The sequence below is a fragment of the Phacochoerus africanus genome, chromosome 2 (assembly GCF_016906955.1).
Source record: "Phacochoerus africanus isolate WHEZ1 chromosome 2, ROS_Pafr_v1, whole genome shotgun sequence".
Classification (NCBI taxonomy): domain Eukaryota; kingdom Metazoa; phylum Chordata; class Mammalia; order Artiodactyla; family Suidae; genus Phacochoerus; species Phacochoerus africanus.
Window position 1 is genome coordinate 174,782,809 of NC_062545.1, and position 14,623 is coordinate 174,797,431.

Here is a 14,623-nt window from a genome sequence, read left to right on the forward strand (position 1 = left end):
AAAGAAACTTTAGAAAACTCAATTATTGATGAAAACTCCTAGCTACTGTTTCCTCCAGTTGTATATAAGATCACAAGTAACATACATAAGATGTATTTAACTCGAGTTTGCTTGCTGAGTTATTACCATGACTAGAGGGTATAAATGAGCTTGGGTGAAAGAAAAGTCAAGAAATATACTTCAGTACTTAATTATGTAAAAACAGTAAACGTTTAAAATGTGTAGTTTGAGATATAATTTAGTGCATTTCCATATATGCAGTCGTATGCTATGGATTTTTTTTTAGCATGCCTCTGATTATGTTAGAATGGAGGTGGTAGAAAATATTTATTTCATCGCATTGACAAAAAATTTAGGAAAGTAATTTAATGAGAACCATAAATGGTTTAAGAAAAAGGGAGAATATACCTGCATTTTTAGCATTGTTACTTAGGCACACAGCTTGAAATTTGAGTTCTAGTATTTTGAGATGATCCCAGTCCTCATATTTTCTTCATATTTAAATTGATTGTCAAGGAAATTATTTTTAAAATCATCTAGCCAGATCAGCTAGAGCTCATGTAATTAAAATTATTTAAAAAGGCTGATATATATATATATATATATATAGATGCATGCTGATGTATGAAGTCCAGTAAAAATCTCTATAATTCTAACCTATACACATTATTTATTTTCTCCTTCTGTATTTGTTCACACAGGAAAATGTAAGGAAAAAAACTATTAAAATTTGATTTGCTTTTTTTCCCATAGCATTTAGAATGTATAATACTAACTCATTATTCCTGGAAGCTTGTAGTACAGTTCTCCTACTCTTAACTAATTTGCTTCTGCAAATTATTTGTGTATTCTTATCACCCAATGAATAATTAAAGTGAGCATCTAGGATTTATTAATAAATGCAGGGGAATAAGAAGAGAAAAATATTTATGTGAGAAGATAAAGGGGGGATACATAAGAAATGTGAAGTGGAAAATGGGAAAAAAAATCAGTTTATTTCCATTAGAGAAAGATACATTTCGTTAGAAGGAGAATTTTTTTTTTCCAGAGAAGAGGAGAAGAAACTTAGGAAGAGTTTGAAATATGAAATGCAAGTTTCAGTGAAATTGCAAAGTATAAGCACTTACAGATATACTTTGGATTTGACTCAAATATCTCTTCAGTTATTTAATTTTATTTTATAAATTCATAGAAGATGAATAGAATCTTTTAACACTATATCAGAACATTGTTTATAACATCTATTTGTTTACAATTTTTCATTTTTGTGACCTGTGGAAGAAAAAAATTGATTTAAAAATAAAAACAAAAACATAGCCTTCAGGTGTTTTATCTGACCCTAATCTACCTCTTTCTTTTAATCTTTTATTGGTCCCAAACTTCCATTACCCTGAATATAAACTTCTCCCATTCTATTTTTTTTTCAAAATTACACATTTTTTTCTATGAATTACTGTTCAGAGCACTCTCTTTAAACTTTCTGTCCCAAATCAAATGCCACTTTCTCCACAATCTAATAACATTTGGTCATTTTCTTATGATAGTATTTATAATTTTAAAGTACAGTTCCTCTTTACACATTTGTTTCCTCAATGATGTTTGTGTCATGAACACTTGTGTAGTGTCTGATAATGAACACATGATCAATAAATAGCTCTTGGAAATAAATTAACACCACAATCTTCATGTTTCCTCTTATTTTTTCTATGCTACTTTATAGCTGCTTCTCCCAAATCAGAGATTTAAGAAAACTCAAAAGCCACTGTGTATTGTTGAAAATTATAGAAGTCTCTGTTTTACTACTCTACACTTTAATCTTTCTTTTCAATAAATTCAAGCACAAAAAGCAACTATATTAGTGTCTGCATACTCATCTCTATCATAAAAATGTCACCTTGATGGTACTTGTTAATCATACAGTCTTTTTCATCTTCCTTTCAGTTCTGCAAGGTAAATGATAATTGTATATCCTTTTCTGCTTTGCCCTGTTCTTTTACACGAAATACTTGCTCATCCTCTCAGGGGTTTAGGTGATTATATAGCTAGATTAATTATGTGCAAGAATTCCTACTTCTAGTTGCATAGTAACTATGTATCTCTTTGTAGAGTACTTGACTTTTCTTTATGAGGCTATGACTCTAATATAGGTCATTCATTTGGTTTCATTACCATTAGGAAATCATTTCATCTTTATATAGAGAAGAAACTTAATAGCTATGAACAGAATAATCTATGTGGGAAAAATGTTCACCTAAAAAATGAAGAATATAAAAACCCTTTTCTCAAAGAAATGAAAAGTTATTTTCCCCTAAATTCTATGAGCAACACTTTAGCCATTTCTTGTTTTCATTTGTCCCTACTTTATTTCCTTTCACAAATTACTGAGCACCTACTTTTACCAATCACTTTGGTAATCATTAACACTAGATGAAAAAGTAAAAGAAGCAAACAAAAAACACAACTTAGATTTGTTCTTAAAGATTGAAACGAAAACCATGTGCTGAATGAACTGATAATGATTTATTTTAGTTTCAAATTGGTTGTTGACAAAGTTGACTTTCCAAGTGAAACTATTTGTTCTTTCAAGAGTGAGTGAAAACATCTTCCTTTGTAAATTCGTAAATAGTCATATTCTGGTTATACTTTTGTTTCTTTTGAATTTGATGAATTAGTACCATAAATTCAGTCACTTTGGGAACTCATCATTTTATATATATTTATGTATATATATATATGTGTGTGTGTGTAAAAGTTTCTCCATAATAGGATTCTGACAAGATACAGTTGTTAGAGTCAGAGTAGTAATTAGAGACAGCTTTAAGAAGTGATGAAGTATTGAGAGAGTCAAGAGAGCTAATAAGTCTTAATGATGCTCCCAGGGTTTAGCAAGAGGGTAAAGCTATTACCACCCTTGTCCTGACAAAGCAAGATAAGGTAGCTTATCAGCAGCCTCAGAGGGTAGTGAACTATTTGCCAGTATAGGTCAGCCCCCTGATATACATACCAGTGAGGGGAAGATTGGTTGAGCTAAAAGAGTCCATGAGATTTGTCAGAATACACTCTTACTTTACAAGAAAGGACACATTTCTAATGTTGAAAATGTTAGTAATTTTCCGATTTATCTTCCACACTGCAGGTCAATGATGAAAAGGTGAATAAGACTGCTTTATTGTAAGTCCTGCAATCAAATTTTGAATACATCCTCTCACATTTAAAAGTAGGCTTTGAAGTTGGGTAAAGGTAGGAATAAGTCTCCATAGGACAATCTTCAAATACAAATGTTAACAAATCTAGAAAAAAAATTCTTCAGCATTATATTGGAATGGAGGATAAAAAACAAAACAAAAAAACTCCTAAACTATGGAAGTTGATGGTCTCACATAAGGGAGGCTTGAGGAGAGCTGAATTTACTTATTCCTATATACCTATACCAGGAAAAGTGCCTTGCATATATTAACCTTTCAGTATCTGTTACATTTAACATTAAAATACTGTTATTTTCAGTGTTGTTGCTAGCTTTCTCTGTAGGCTTAGGCAAGTCACCATCTATTTAGCATCATTTTCCTTGTCTATCAAGTGGGTTCATTACCCATCGTGAAGGGTTACCTCAAGAACTATTAAAGATTGTAACTTGAATCCCATGATACTGCCATTTTTTAAGATCACAAAGATTGGTAATTTCATGTGGTTCAACCTGATTCATTGTGAAACTCCATCCTGAATTTTAATGTAGAAAAGTTGAAAGGTAATAGGTGTTTTCATTTCATTTTCAATCTTTTTGAATAATCTTAGATATTAGAGTTTTAGAGGCAAAAAAGCAAATATTTTTTCTTTTTCATTCTTTTAATAATAAAAGCTATTAATAATGACTATTAATTGATGCCATTTATATGCTATGCCCATTGTAAAGACATCATTTCTTTTTTCATGTTGCAAGAAACTGAAGTTGTAGAAGGATGTTTCTTTATAAATTAATAGGGGATTTTAAACTGAGTAGAAAAAAAAAGTCATAGCATCTAAACATTTTGCCCTTATTTGATACGGAAAATATTGCATAGTCTTCTCACTAACCATCCCCTTTCTGCTAATATTTAGGTCTCCAAGCCTGATACCTATCCACCAATTTGAATTTTGCTCACTAAATATAATTGTATCATAGTCATGCTTCCCTGAGATTAAAATTTAATTGGCATTTAGGTATTTTTGAACTATATAACCACAAATTTACAGAAAGATCTTAATCCACTCTCATGGAAAGATATTTATGTTAACCATGACTAGATCAGTGAATTCAGCTTTAAGACAGAATCATTTTAAATATTTTTGTTCACCTTTTCCTTGTATCAACCTACTGCAAATGCCTGGGCAAAGCACTATGAGTGAAAGAGAAGCGGCAACTATTTTTTTCTGTTTAAAGTAATGATATGGTAGGGCAGTGTTTCTAAAAACTTGCTTTCTACGCAAAGGAAAATGATCTCGTTATTGGGATATTTTTAATAATATTGTTTCTAATTTGTAGAATAAGCAGAAACAAAAGAAGTTTTGTAAAGTGTTTTTCATGCTCAGTTGCTTTTTGATTACTTAAAGCATATGTGTATTACCATAGACCAGAGGCTAGATATTGCCACTGCCACCTGTTTTTGTAAATAGAAATATACTGAACCAGAGCCACCACATCCATTTTTTAATTTATTATCTATAGCTGCTTTCATACAACAAAGGCATATTTGAGTGATTGTGACATACATGGTATGGCCCACAAAGTCTAAAATAAGTATTATTTGACCGTATACCTGCTCTCTTCCAAAAAGTCAAACTCTGTATTGAAGTCGTGGGTTATAAAAATAAAATCAGAAAAGCCTTTGACAGTTGTAGAGCTATCTCAGGAGCTTTTATTCACACCCAGATCACATTCAGAATTCTTATTTAAATTTTGAAAAGCAAAATTGTTATTATTGATCCACAAAACCCTGATGCATTTGAGAGCTATTTTTTAATTGCTGTGAGTTCTACTGGGTCAAATAGAGTATCATTAAATAATTTATTTAAAGGCTAGCATGGTGCATTACATATAATGCATTTACTAACAGTTCATTCTTGAGTCCATATTTGACTCACCTCCATCCTTCATTTTGCTCACTGCCTTGGAGAGATGGATGCATAAACAACAATTGAAAACTGTGATTAAATAATAAAATAAAGGTAATTATAAAGCATTACATAAGCCCATCAGAGTGGACCTAACTCAGTCTGCTTAGGAATGGTGAGGCATAGTGGGAAATGAGACTCAGCAAAAATGCTTATGTTTTGAGCCCTCAAAGAGGATGGCTCTTGAATACATTTCAGTCTTTCTTCAGTACATGGATAATACAATTGTTTAGACCATATATAATTTCTTAGTATAAAACCATTGGTGAGCTCTGATATTGGAAAGATCTATATCTGTGGTCTGTTGAAATTCCAGTATCATGTCTTCCTTTTCTATCTTTGGCTTTTAAGCAGCATAATGATTAATTTTATGTGTCAATTTGTCTATACCATGGTATACACAGATAGTGGGTCAAAATCATTTTTGCAGTTGCCTCGCGGGTGTTTTGGATAAGATTAACATTTAAATCACCAGACTGAGTAATGTAGGTTGTTCTCCCTTACTTGCGTGGGTCTTTTAAATTCCTTAAAGGCCTGCATAGAACCAAAGGCTGCCCTCTGTTGAGTATGAGAGAGATCTCTTGCTTGACTGCCTTCAAATTTAGACTATAGTAATTAAGACTCTCTCTCCCCCTCCATCTCTCTTTCTCTCTCCCAGATAAACATAATAATATATATCAATCTCTATACATATCTCCTATTATTTTTGTTTCTCTGGAGAACCCTGACTACTACAAGCAGTTACAGCTTACTTATTTCATTTTTGAATATGTTTTATCTAACCATAATGTATGCCATGAAACATGTTATTTGATGTTGTAAATGTTCTGAGAGGAAATTAAGACTAAAGTTAGTTTAAATCTGTCCCTTTGCAGGAAAAATCTGCATTGGCAACGTGGAGATAATATTGTGTTCTCCATGACCAATGGGAAACACAAGTAGACAAAGCAATGGCCTGGTTATAACTGACTGTGTCCCTAATATTATAGAATTTGTGCTGCATTTGAGTTTGTAGGGGAACACAACTTGTCACCCTCAAACTGTCTCTTTGACATGCAGATTATTTAGAGCTGAAAATCAAGGCCCTAAAGACTCAAAAAGAACTTTTAACCTTCTCCCTAACTGTCTAGAAGAATGTAGATACAAGGGAGTTCCTCTGGTTGTGCAGTGGGTTAATGATCCTCCTTGTCTCTAAGGAAGGGCTGATTCCATCCCAGGCCAGGCACAGTGAGTTTAAGGGTCCAGTGTTGCTGCAACCATGGCATATGTTGCAACCCCTTGCTCAGATTTGACCCCTGGCCCGGGGAAATTTCATATGACTTTGTGCTGCCCCGGGCAGGGGTGGGGAATGGGGGTGTGTGGAATATAGATAGAGAACCTGTTCCAGGAAAGAAACTATCAACACTATAGATAACTATAACATGAACTAGGTGTGTAGATAGGCAGGAATCTGGCAAAGCCTATTTGCTAAAATTGCTCACTGTGTCCCATTGTCTCTACATGGCCCAGTAAACAGCTGTGTACCAAACAATAGGTTTTCCATCTCCTTGTCACATGCCTCCCTCCCTTTTGATGTCCCCAAACACTACATTGTCTTTTATCTTCATTTGAAGATGATTTTTTTGTTTTTGCAGTTATAAATCCCTAATCAGGGTATTTTTTTAAGTGTTTTTAATTTATTTTTTCTATTTTCGCACTGTACAGCAAGGGGACCAAGTTATCCTTACATGTATACATTACAATTACATTTTTTTCCCCTACCCTTTGTTCTGTTGCAACATGAGTATCTAGACAAAGTTCTCAATGCTATTCAGCAGGATCTCCTTGTACATCTATTCTAAGTTGTGTCTGATAAGCCCAAGTTCCCGATCCCTCCCACTCCCTCCCCCTCCCATCAGGCAGCCACAAGTCTTTTCTCCAAGTCCATGATTTTCTTTTCTGAGGAGATGTTCATTTGTGCTGGATATTAGATTCCAGTTATAAGTGATATCATATGGTATTTGTCTTTGTCTTTCTGGCTCATTTCACTCAGTATGAGATTCTCTAGTTCCATCCATGTTGCTGCAAACGGCATTATGTCATTCTTTTTTATGGCTGAGTAGTATTCCATTGTGTATATATACACCACATCTTCCGAATCCAATCCTCTGTGGATGGACATTTGGGTTGTTTCCATGTCCTGGCTATTGTGAATAGTGCTGCAATGAACATGTGGGTGCATGTGTCTCTTTTAAGTAGAGTTTTGTCCGCATATATGTCCAAGAGTGGGATTGCAGGGTCATATGGAAGTTCTATGTATAGATTTCTAAGGTATCTCCAAACTGTTCTCCATAGTGGCTGTACCAGCTTACATGCCCACCAACAGTGCAGGAGGGTTCCCTTTTCTCCACAGCCCCTCCAGCACTTGTTATTTGTGGATTTATTAATGAGGGCCATTCTGACTGGTGTGAGGTGATATCTCATGGTAGTTTTGACATGCATTTCTCTTATAATCAGCAATGTTGAGCATTTTTTCATGTGTTTGCTGGCCATCTGTATATCTTCCTTGGAGGAATGTCTATTCAGGTCTTTTGCCCATTTTTCCATTGATTGATTGGCTTTTTTGCTGCTGGGTTGTATAAGTTGATTATATATTCTAGAGATTAAGCCCTGTCGGTTGCATCCTTTGAAACTATTTTCTCCCATTCTGTAAGTTGTCTTTTTGTTTTCTTTTTGGTTTCTTTTGCTGTTCAAAAGCTTTTCAGTTTGATGAGGTCCCATGGGTTTATTTTTGCTCTAATTTCTATTGCTTTGGGAGACTGACCTGAGAAAATATTCATGATGTTGATGTCAGAGAGTGTTTTGCCTATGTTCTCTTGTAGGAGTTTGATGGTGTCTTGTCGTATATTTAAGTCTTTCAGCCATTTTGAGTGTATTTTTGTGCATGGTGTGAGGGTGTGTTCTCGTTTCATTGCTTTGCATGCAGCTGTCCAGGTTTCCCAGCAATGCTTGCTGAATAGACTTTTTTTTTCCCATTTGATGTTCTTGCCTCCCTTGTCAAAGATTAATTGACCATCGGTGTCAGGGTTTATGTCCGGGTTCTCTATTCTGTTCCATTGGTCTGTCTGTCTGTTTTGATACCAGTACCACACTGTTTTGATGACTGTGGCTTTGTAGTATTTCTTGAAGTCTGGGAGAGTGATGCCTCCTGCTTGGTTTTTGTTTCTCAGGATTGCTTTGGCAATTCTGGGTCTTTTGTTGTTCCATATAAATGTTTGGATTGTTTGTTCTAGTTCTGTGAAAAATGTCATGGGTAGTTGGATAGGGATTGCATTGAATCTGTAGATTGCTTTGGGTAGTATGGCCATTTTTACAATATTGATTTTCCCAATCCAGGAACATGGAATATCTTTCCATTTCTTTACATCTTCTTCGATTTCTTTGATTAAAGTTTTATAGTTCTCGGCATATAGGTCCTTTACCTCCTTGGTCAGGTGTATTCTGAGGTATTTGATTTTGTGAGGTGCAATTTTAAAAGGTATCATATTTTTGTATTCCTTTTCTAATATTTCATTGCTGGTATACAGAAATGCCACTGACTTCTGAATGTTAATCTTATATCCTGCTACTTTGCTGAATTTATGAATCAGTTCAAGTAGTTTTGGGGTTGAGTCCTTAGGGTTTTCTATGTATAGTATCATGTCATCTGCATACAGTGACAGTTTGATCTGTTCTCTTCCTATATGGATGCCTTTTATTTCTTTTGTTTGTCTAATTGCTGTGGCTAGGACTTCCAAAACTATGTTGAAGAGCAGTGGTGAGAGTGGGCATCCCTGTCTTGTTCCAGATTTGAGTGAGAAGGCTTTCAGTTTTTCCCCATTGAGGATTATATTTGCTGTGGGTTTATCATAAATGGCTTTGATTGTATTCAGGAATGTTCCCTCTATACCCACTTTGGTGAGGGTCTTGATCATGAATGGATGTTGGACTTTGTCAAATGCTTTTTCTGCGTCTATTGAGATGATCATATGATTTTTGACTTTTTTTTTTGTTAATGTGGTGTATGATGCTGATTGATTTGCGTATGTTGAACCATCCTTGTGAACCTGGGATGAACCCAACCTGGTCATGGTGTATATTTTGATATGTTGTTGGATTCGGTTGGCTAAGATTTTGTTGAGAATTTTTGCATCTATATTCATCAATGATATTGGGCGATAGTTTTCTTTTTTGGTGGTATCTCTGTCTGGTGTTGGAATGAGGGTGATGGTGGCATCATAGAATGTCTTTGGGAGTATTCCTTCTTCTTCAACCTTTTGAAAGAGTTTAAGGAGGATGGGCACCAGTTCCTCTTTATATGTTTGATAGAATTCACCTGTGAAGCCATCTGGTCCTGGACTTTTATTTGTAGGGAGTGATTTTATCACCTCTTCAATTTCATTTCTAGTGATCGGTCTGTTCAGTTGGTCTGTTTCTTCTTGATTCAGTTTTGGCAGGCTGTAAGATTCTAGAAAATTGTCCATTTCTTCCAGATTGTCAAACTTGTTGCCGTATAGTTGTCCATAGTATTCTCTTATGGTTTTTTGTACTTCTGCTGTATCTGTTGTGATTTCTCCTTTTTCATTTATAATTTTGGTTATTTGGGTTCTTTCTCTCCTCTTTTTAGTGAGTCTGGCCAGGGGTTTGTCAATTTTGTTTACCTTTTCAAGGAACCAACTCTATGGTTTTATTAATTTTCTCTATTGTTTTTTGAATTTCTATTTTATTGATTTCTTCTTTGATCTTTATAATTTCCTTCCTTCTGCTGACTTTAGGCCTTTTTTGTTCTTTTTCTAATTCATTTAGGTGGAGGGTTAAGTTGTCCATTTGGGATCTTTCTTCTTTTTTGAGAAAGGCCTGTATTGCAATAAATTTCCCTCTGAGCACTGCTTTCACAGCATCCCATAGATTTTGAGCGGTTGTGTCTTCATTATCATTTGTTTCAAGGTAGTTTTTAATTTCCTTCTTGATTTCCTCATTGACCCATTGGTTTTTTAGTAGCATGTTGTTTAGTCTCCATGCAGTAGGTTTTTTCTCTTTCTTTTTCCCATGGTTGATTTCTAATTTCATGGCGTTGTGGTCAGAGAAGATACTTGAGATAATTTCTATGCTCCTCAATTTATTGAGATTAGCTCTGTGTCCCAATATGTGGTCGATTCTTGAGAATGTTCCATGAGCACTTGAGAAGAATGTGTATTGTGATTTTTTTGGATGTCGTGTCCTGAAGATATCAATTAAGTCTAACTTTTCTATTGTTTCCTTTAGGATCTCTGTTGCTTTATTGGTTTTCTGTCTAGAGGATCTGTCCATTGATGTGAGGGGCGTATTAAGGTGCCTACTATGATTGTATTCTCATCAGTATCTCCCTTTATGTCTGTAATATTTGTTGTATGTACCTGGGTGCTCCTATATTTGGGGCATATATGTTGACGATAGTAACATCCTCTCCTTGGATGGATCCCTTAATCATTAAGTAGTGTCCTTCTTTGTCTGTCTTTATGTCTTCTGTTTTAAAGTCTATTTTGTCTGATATGAGCATTGCGACTCCTGCTTTTCTGTCATGTCTATTGGCGTGAAATATTTTTACCCACCCCTTCACTTTCAATCTTTATGTATCTTTTATCCTGAGGTGAGTTTCTTGTAGGCAGCATATTGAAGGTTTTTGCCTTTTTATCCACTCAGCCACTCTGTGTCTTTTGATTGGAACATTCATTCCATTGACATATAAGGAGATAATTGATAGATGATTATTTATTGCCATTTTGAACCTCGTGTTCCAGTTGATTCTATGGTTCTCCATTCTTCCTTTTTTTTTTTTTTTTTTGGTTGGATGGTCTCCTGTTATTATCTGCTTGAGTGTATTTTTTTTCCATTTTTTGCGAATGCAATATTTCATTTTGTCTTGTGGTTGCCCTGTTTTTTAAGTATGCTAACCCCTTCCCATAATTGTGTTTTTTAGCCTGATGGTCCTGTAGGTTCAAACACTTCATTACTGTATTAAAATTAAGAAGAGAAACATACAAACAAACAAACAAAAAGGGTTATTTACTTCCTAACATCCCTTGCCCACATTTTATGGTTTTGATGACTCTTTTTTATTTTTTTCTTTTTAATTTTATTTTGTTTGAGGCCTGTTCATGATTAAATCTGTATGCTGGTTTATTTGAGTGACTGCTCTCTGATTGCGGTTTCCTCAGTCCTAGTTCTTCCTCTTCTTCTTCTTCTTTTTTTTCCTTTTCTTTTTTCTTCCCTTTCCTTCCTTTCTTTTTGGTTTAGAGAAGCCCTTTCAATATTTCCTTTAACCTGGGTTTTGTGTTGCTGTATTCTTTATGTTTTTGTTTGTTGGAAAAAATTTTTATTTCCCCTTCTATTTTAAATGATAGTCTTGCTGGATAGAGTATTCTAGGTTGCATGTTTTTTCCTTTTAGCACTTTAAATATCTCTTGCCATTCCCTCCTGGCCTGTAGTGTTTCTGTAGAGAAGTCAGCTGATAATCTTATGGGGGTTCCATTGTAGGTAACATTCTGTTTTTCTCTTGCTGCCTTTAGGATCCTCTCTTTATCACTAACTTTTGCCATTTTTATTATGATGTGTCTTGCTGTGGGTCTATTTGGGTTCAGTTTGTTTGGGGCCCTCTGTGCTTCTTGTATCTTGAACCCAGTATCCTTTAGATTTGGGAAGTTTCCAGCGATAATTTCTTCAAATATATTTTCCATTCCCTTATCTTTTTCTACTCCTTCTGGAATTCCTATTCTGCGTAGATTGGCCTGCTTTATATTATCCCATAGGTCTCTTATATTGCTTTCCAGTTTTTTGATTCGGTTTTCTGTCTGTTGACCGGATTGGGTGATTTCCATTATTCTATCTTCCATATCACTGATTCATTCTTCTGCATTATTCATTCTGGTTTTTACTGCCCTTAGTTCAGTTTGCATCTCTGCAAATGAATGTTCTAGTTTTTCTTGGCTCCTCCTTATATGTTCTAGTTCCTTTCTGAGGGTATCTGCATTACTGTTCATATCGTCTCTTAATTCCTTCAGTATTTTCGCTATTTCTCTTTTGAACTCCAGGTCTGTCAGACTGCAGAGATCTGTTTCATTGTTGAGTGTTTTAGGTGAGTTCTCCTGTTGGTTTGACTGGGGGTGGTTTCTCTGCTTCTTCATCTTGCTTGTTGTTTTCTTTCTCCTGAGGGAGTTGTACTCTCCGTTATCGGGCAGTGTTTGCCTTGTCACTGCCATGGAATATTTCCTGAGGGCTGGCGTTGTTGGTCAATCTTTTTTGAGGCAGTGTGGCTTTTCTGTAGTGTTGATGGGGCTAACAGTGTTTCTTTGAAGCAAAGGAGGGCTTCCTGAGGGCAGACAGGACTGGGACGTCCCCACCACGATGGTAGCAGATTTCACTTGGTCATGCAGAGCTTGCTCTGGTGTTTTTGGGCTGTGGGGTTCTTGCAGGGGTTTGGCGGTGTTGGGCAGCTATTCCTCAGGAGTGCAGCACCCCCTGGGGGCTGGAGCAGCTATCTGGGTCACTGAGAACCTAAGAGGCTCTTCCCTAGGGCAGCCCAACTCAGAAGGACAGCCTGAGAATGTAGGCAGATCTTTTCACAGTCTGGCCAAGCTTGTTGCAGCTTTCCTGGTCTTCAGGGGCTCCTTCTGGAGGCTGGTGGAGCTGAGCAGCTATTCCGAGGGAGTGGGGCACCCCCTGAGGGTTTGGGTGGCTAGCAGGGCCGCTGAAAACCTAAGAGGCTCCTCCCCAGGGCAGCTGACTCAGAAAGACAGTCTGAGATCTTTTCCCGGCTCGGCTAGGCTTGTTGCAGCTTTTCTGGGCTGCAGGGGGTCCTGCCTGGAGCTGGCAGTCCTATGCAGCTGATCCGCTATAGCTTGGCACCCCCTGGGGGCTTGGGTGGGTAGCAGGGCCGCTGAAAACCTAAGAGGCTCCTCCCCGGGGCAGCCCGACTCAGAAAAACCGTCAGTGGAATTAGGCTTATCTTTTCACGGCCTGGCTAGGCTTGTTCCAGCTTTTCTGGGCTGCAGGCCTTTTCTCGGGGGCTGGTGGTGTTTGGTGCTGCTCTGTGGAGGTGTAGCTCCTCCAAAGGGCAAGCAGGCCTATGCAGGGACAGCCCCTGTGGCGGTAGGCTTCAGGCAATTGTTGAGGCCAGTGCTCCCAGATGGCAGGCAGCCCCAGGTCTGGTGAGAGCGTAGGGGGTGGCGGGGGTGGGGGGAGGGGATGCACTGGGAAGCACAGCTTTCAGCTAGCTAGCGGGCCTGTAAGCTTGCTGTGGCGTGGGGAGTATTCTATGGGGACCCATCCCTTCTTCTCTCCCCTCTCCGGCTGGGGCACAGACCAGGCTCTTCTCCCAGGTTCCCTCTGATGCGGCTTTCCACTTCCCCGCCCCTAGAGTATTGCTCCCTTCCTCTGTGACAGCTTTGTTTTCTAGTCTCCCAGGCAGTCTCTGCCCTGTCAAACTTGACAGACCACTTTCTAGTCCTCCCAAGCAGTCTCCGCTCCACCCCAGCCGAGGTCTTGGTGCCCAGCCCCCACCCAGGCATCTCAATTTTTGGTGACTGTGCCCGTAGTTCAGATGGTCCGTTCAGTTCTTGATCGGCTTTTCAGTACTCCAACTTACTGCTACACTCTTCTCTGCATCTGGAGATTCCTCCGGTTCGTTTGTTCTTTCCCCCGTGTAGGTGACTTTCCAGGGTGCGGGATCCCTTTCTCCTCCTCAGTTCCCTTTCGGGAGCCCCATCCCGCTCGGATTCACCTTCTCTCACTCTCCTCTTTTCTCCTGTTCTGCCCCGTAATGTCACGAACTTCTTGCCGTTATTGGAGTTTAGGTTCTTCTGCCAGCGATTGGTTGCTGTTCTGTGCGAGTCATTTATTCTGTAGATGTGTTTTTTTTGTTGTGTTTGTGGGAGAGGGCGAGCGTGTCCCCCTACTCCTCCACCATCTTGTCCCGTCTGAAGATGATTTTTTAGGTGAATGTTTTAGCCATTCTGGTAAGTTTCTCAGTTTTCATGAGTCTCTGCCATGTATACCTGTTATTAAACTTTCGTTTGTTATTCTCCTGTTACTCTGCTTATGTCACTTTAATTCTTAGACTAGCCATAAGAATCTAGAAGGATAGAGGAAAATTTCTCACTCCCTGACAAGTTTATTCCTTAAGGATATTTAATCAAAATAGTTTACATTTAAAAAATCCATGTCATTTAGGTCTACATCAGTAATATCTACATTATACAATATTCTGAGTTTGATAAAAATGTATTTTATAGCAGAGCATAATACATGAAAAAAGTAAGTGAGATAAAGTAACATTTAACATAATTTATCATGGTGATAAATTTATCATTCTCATAAAGATACATATCCTATACTACTAGGAGAGTTAGGGCAGATATTTACTAACTAATTTTTTTTTTTTTGTCTTTTTGCCATTTCTTGGGCCGCTCTCATGGCATAT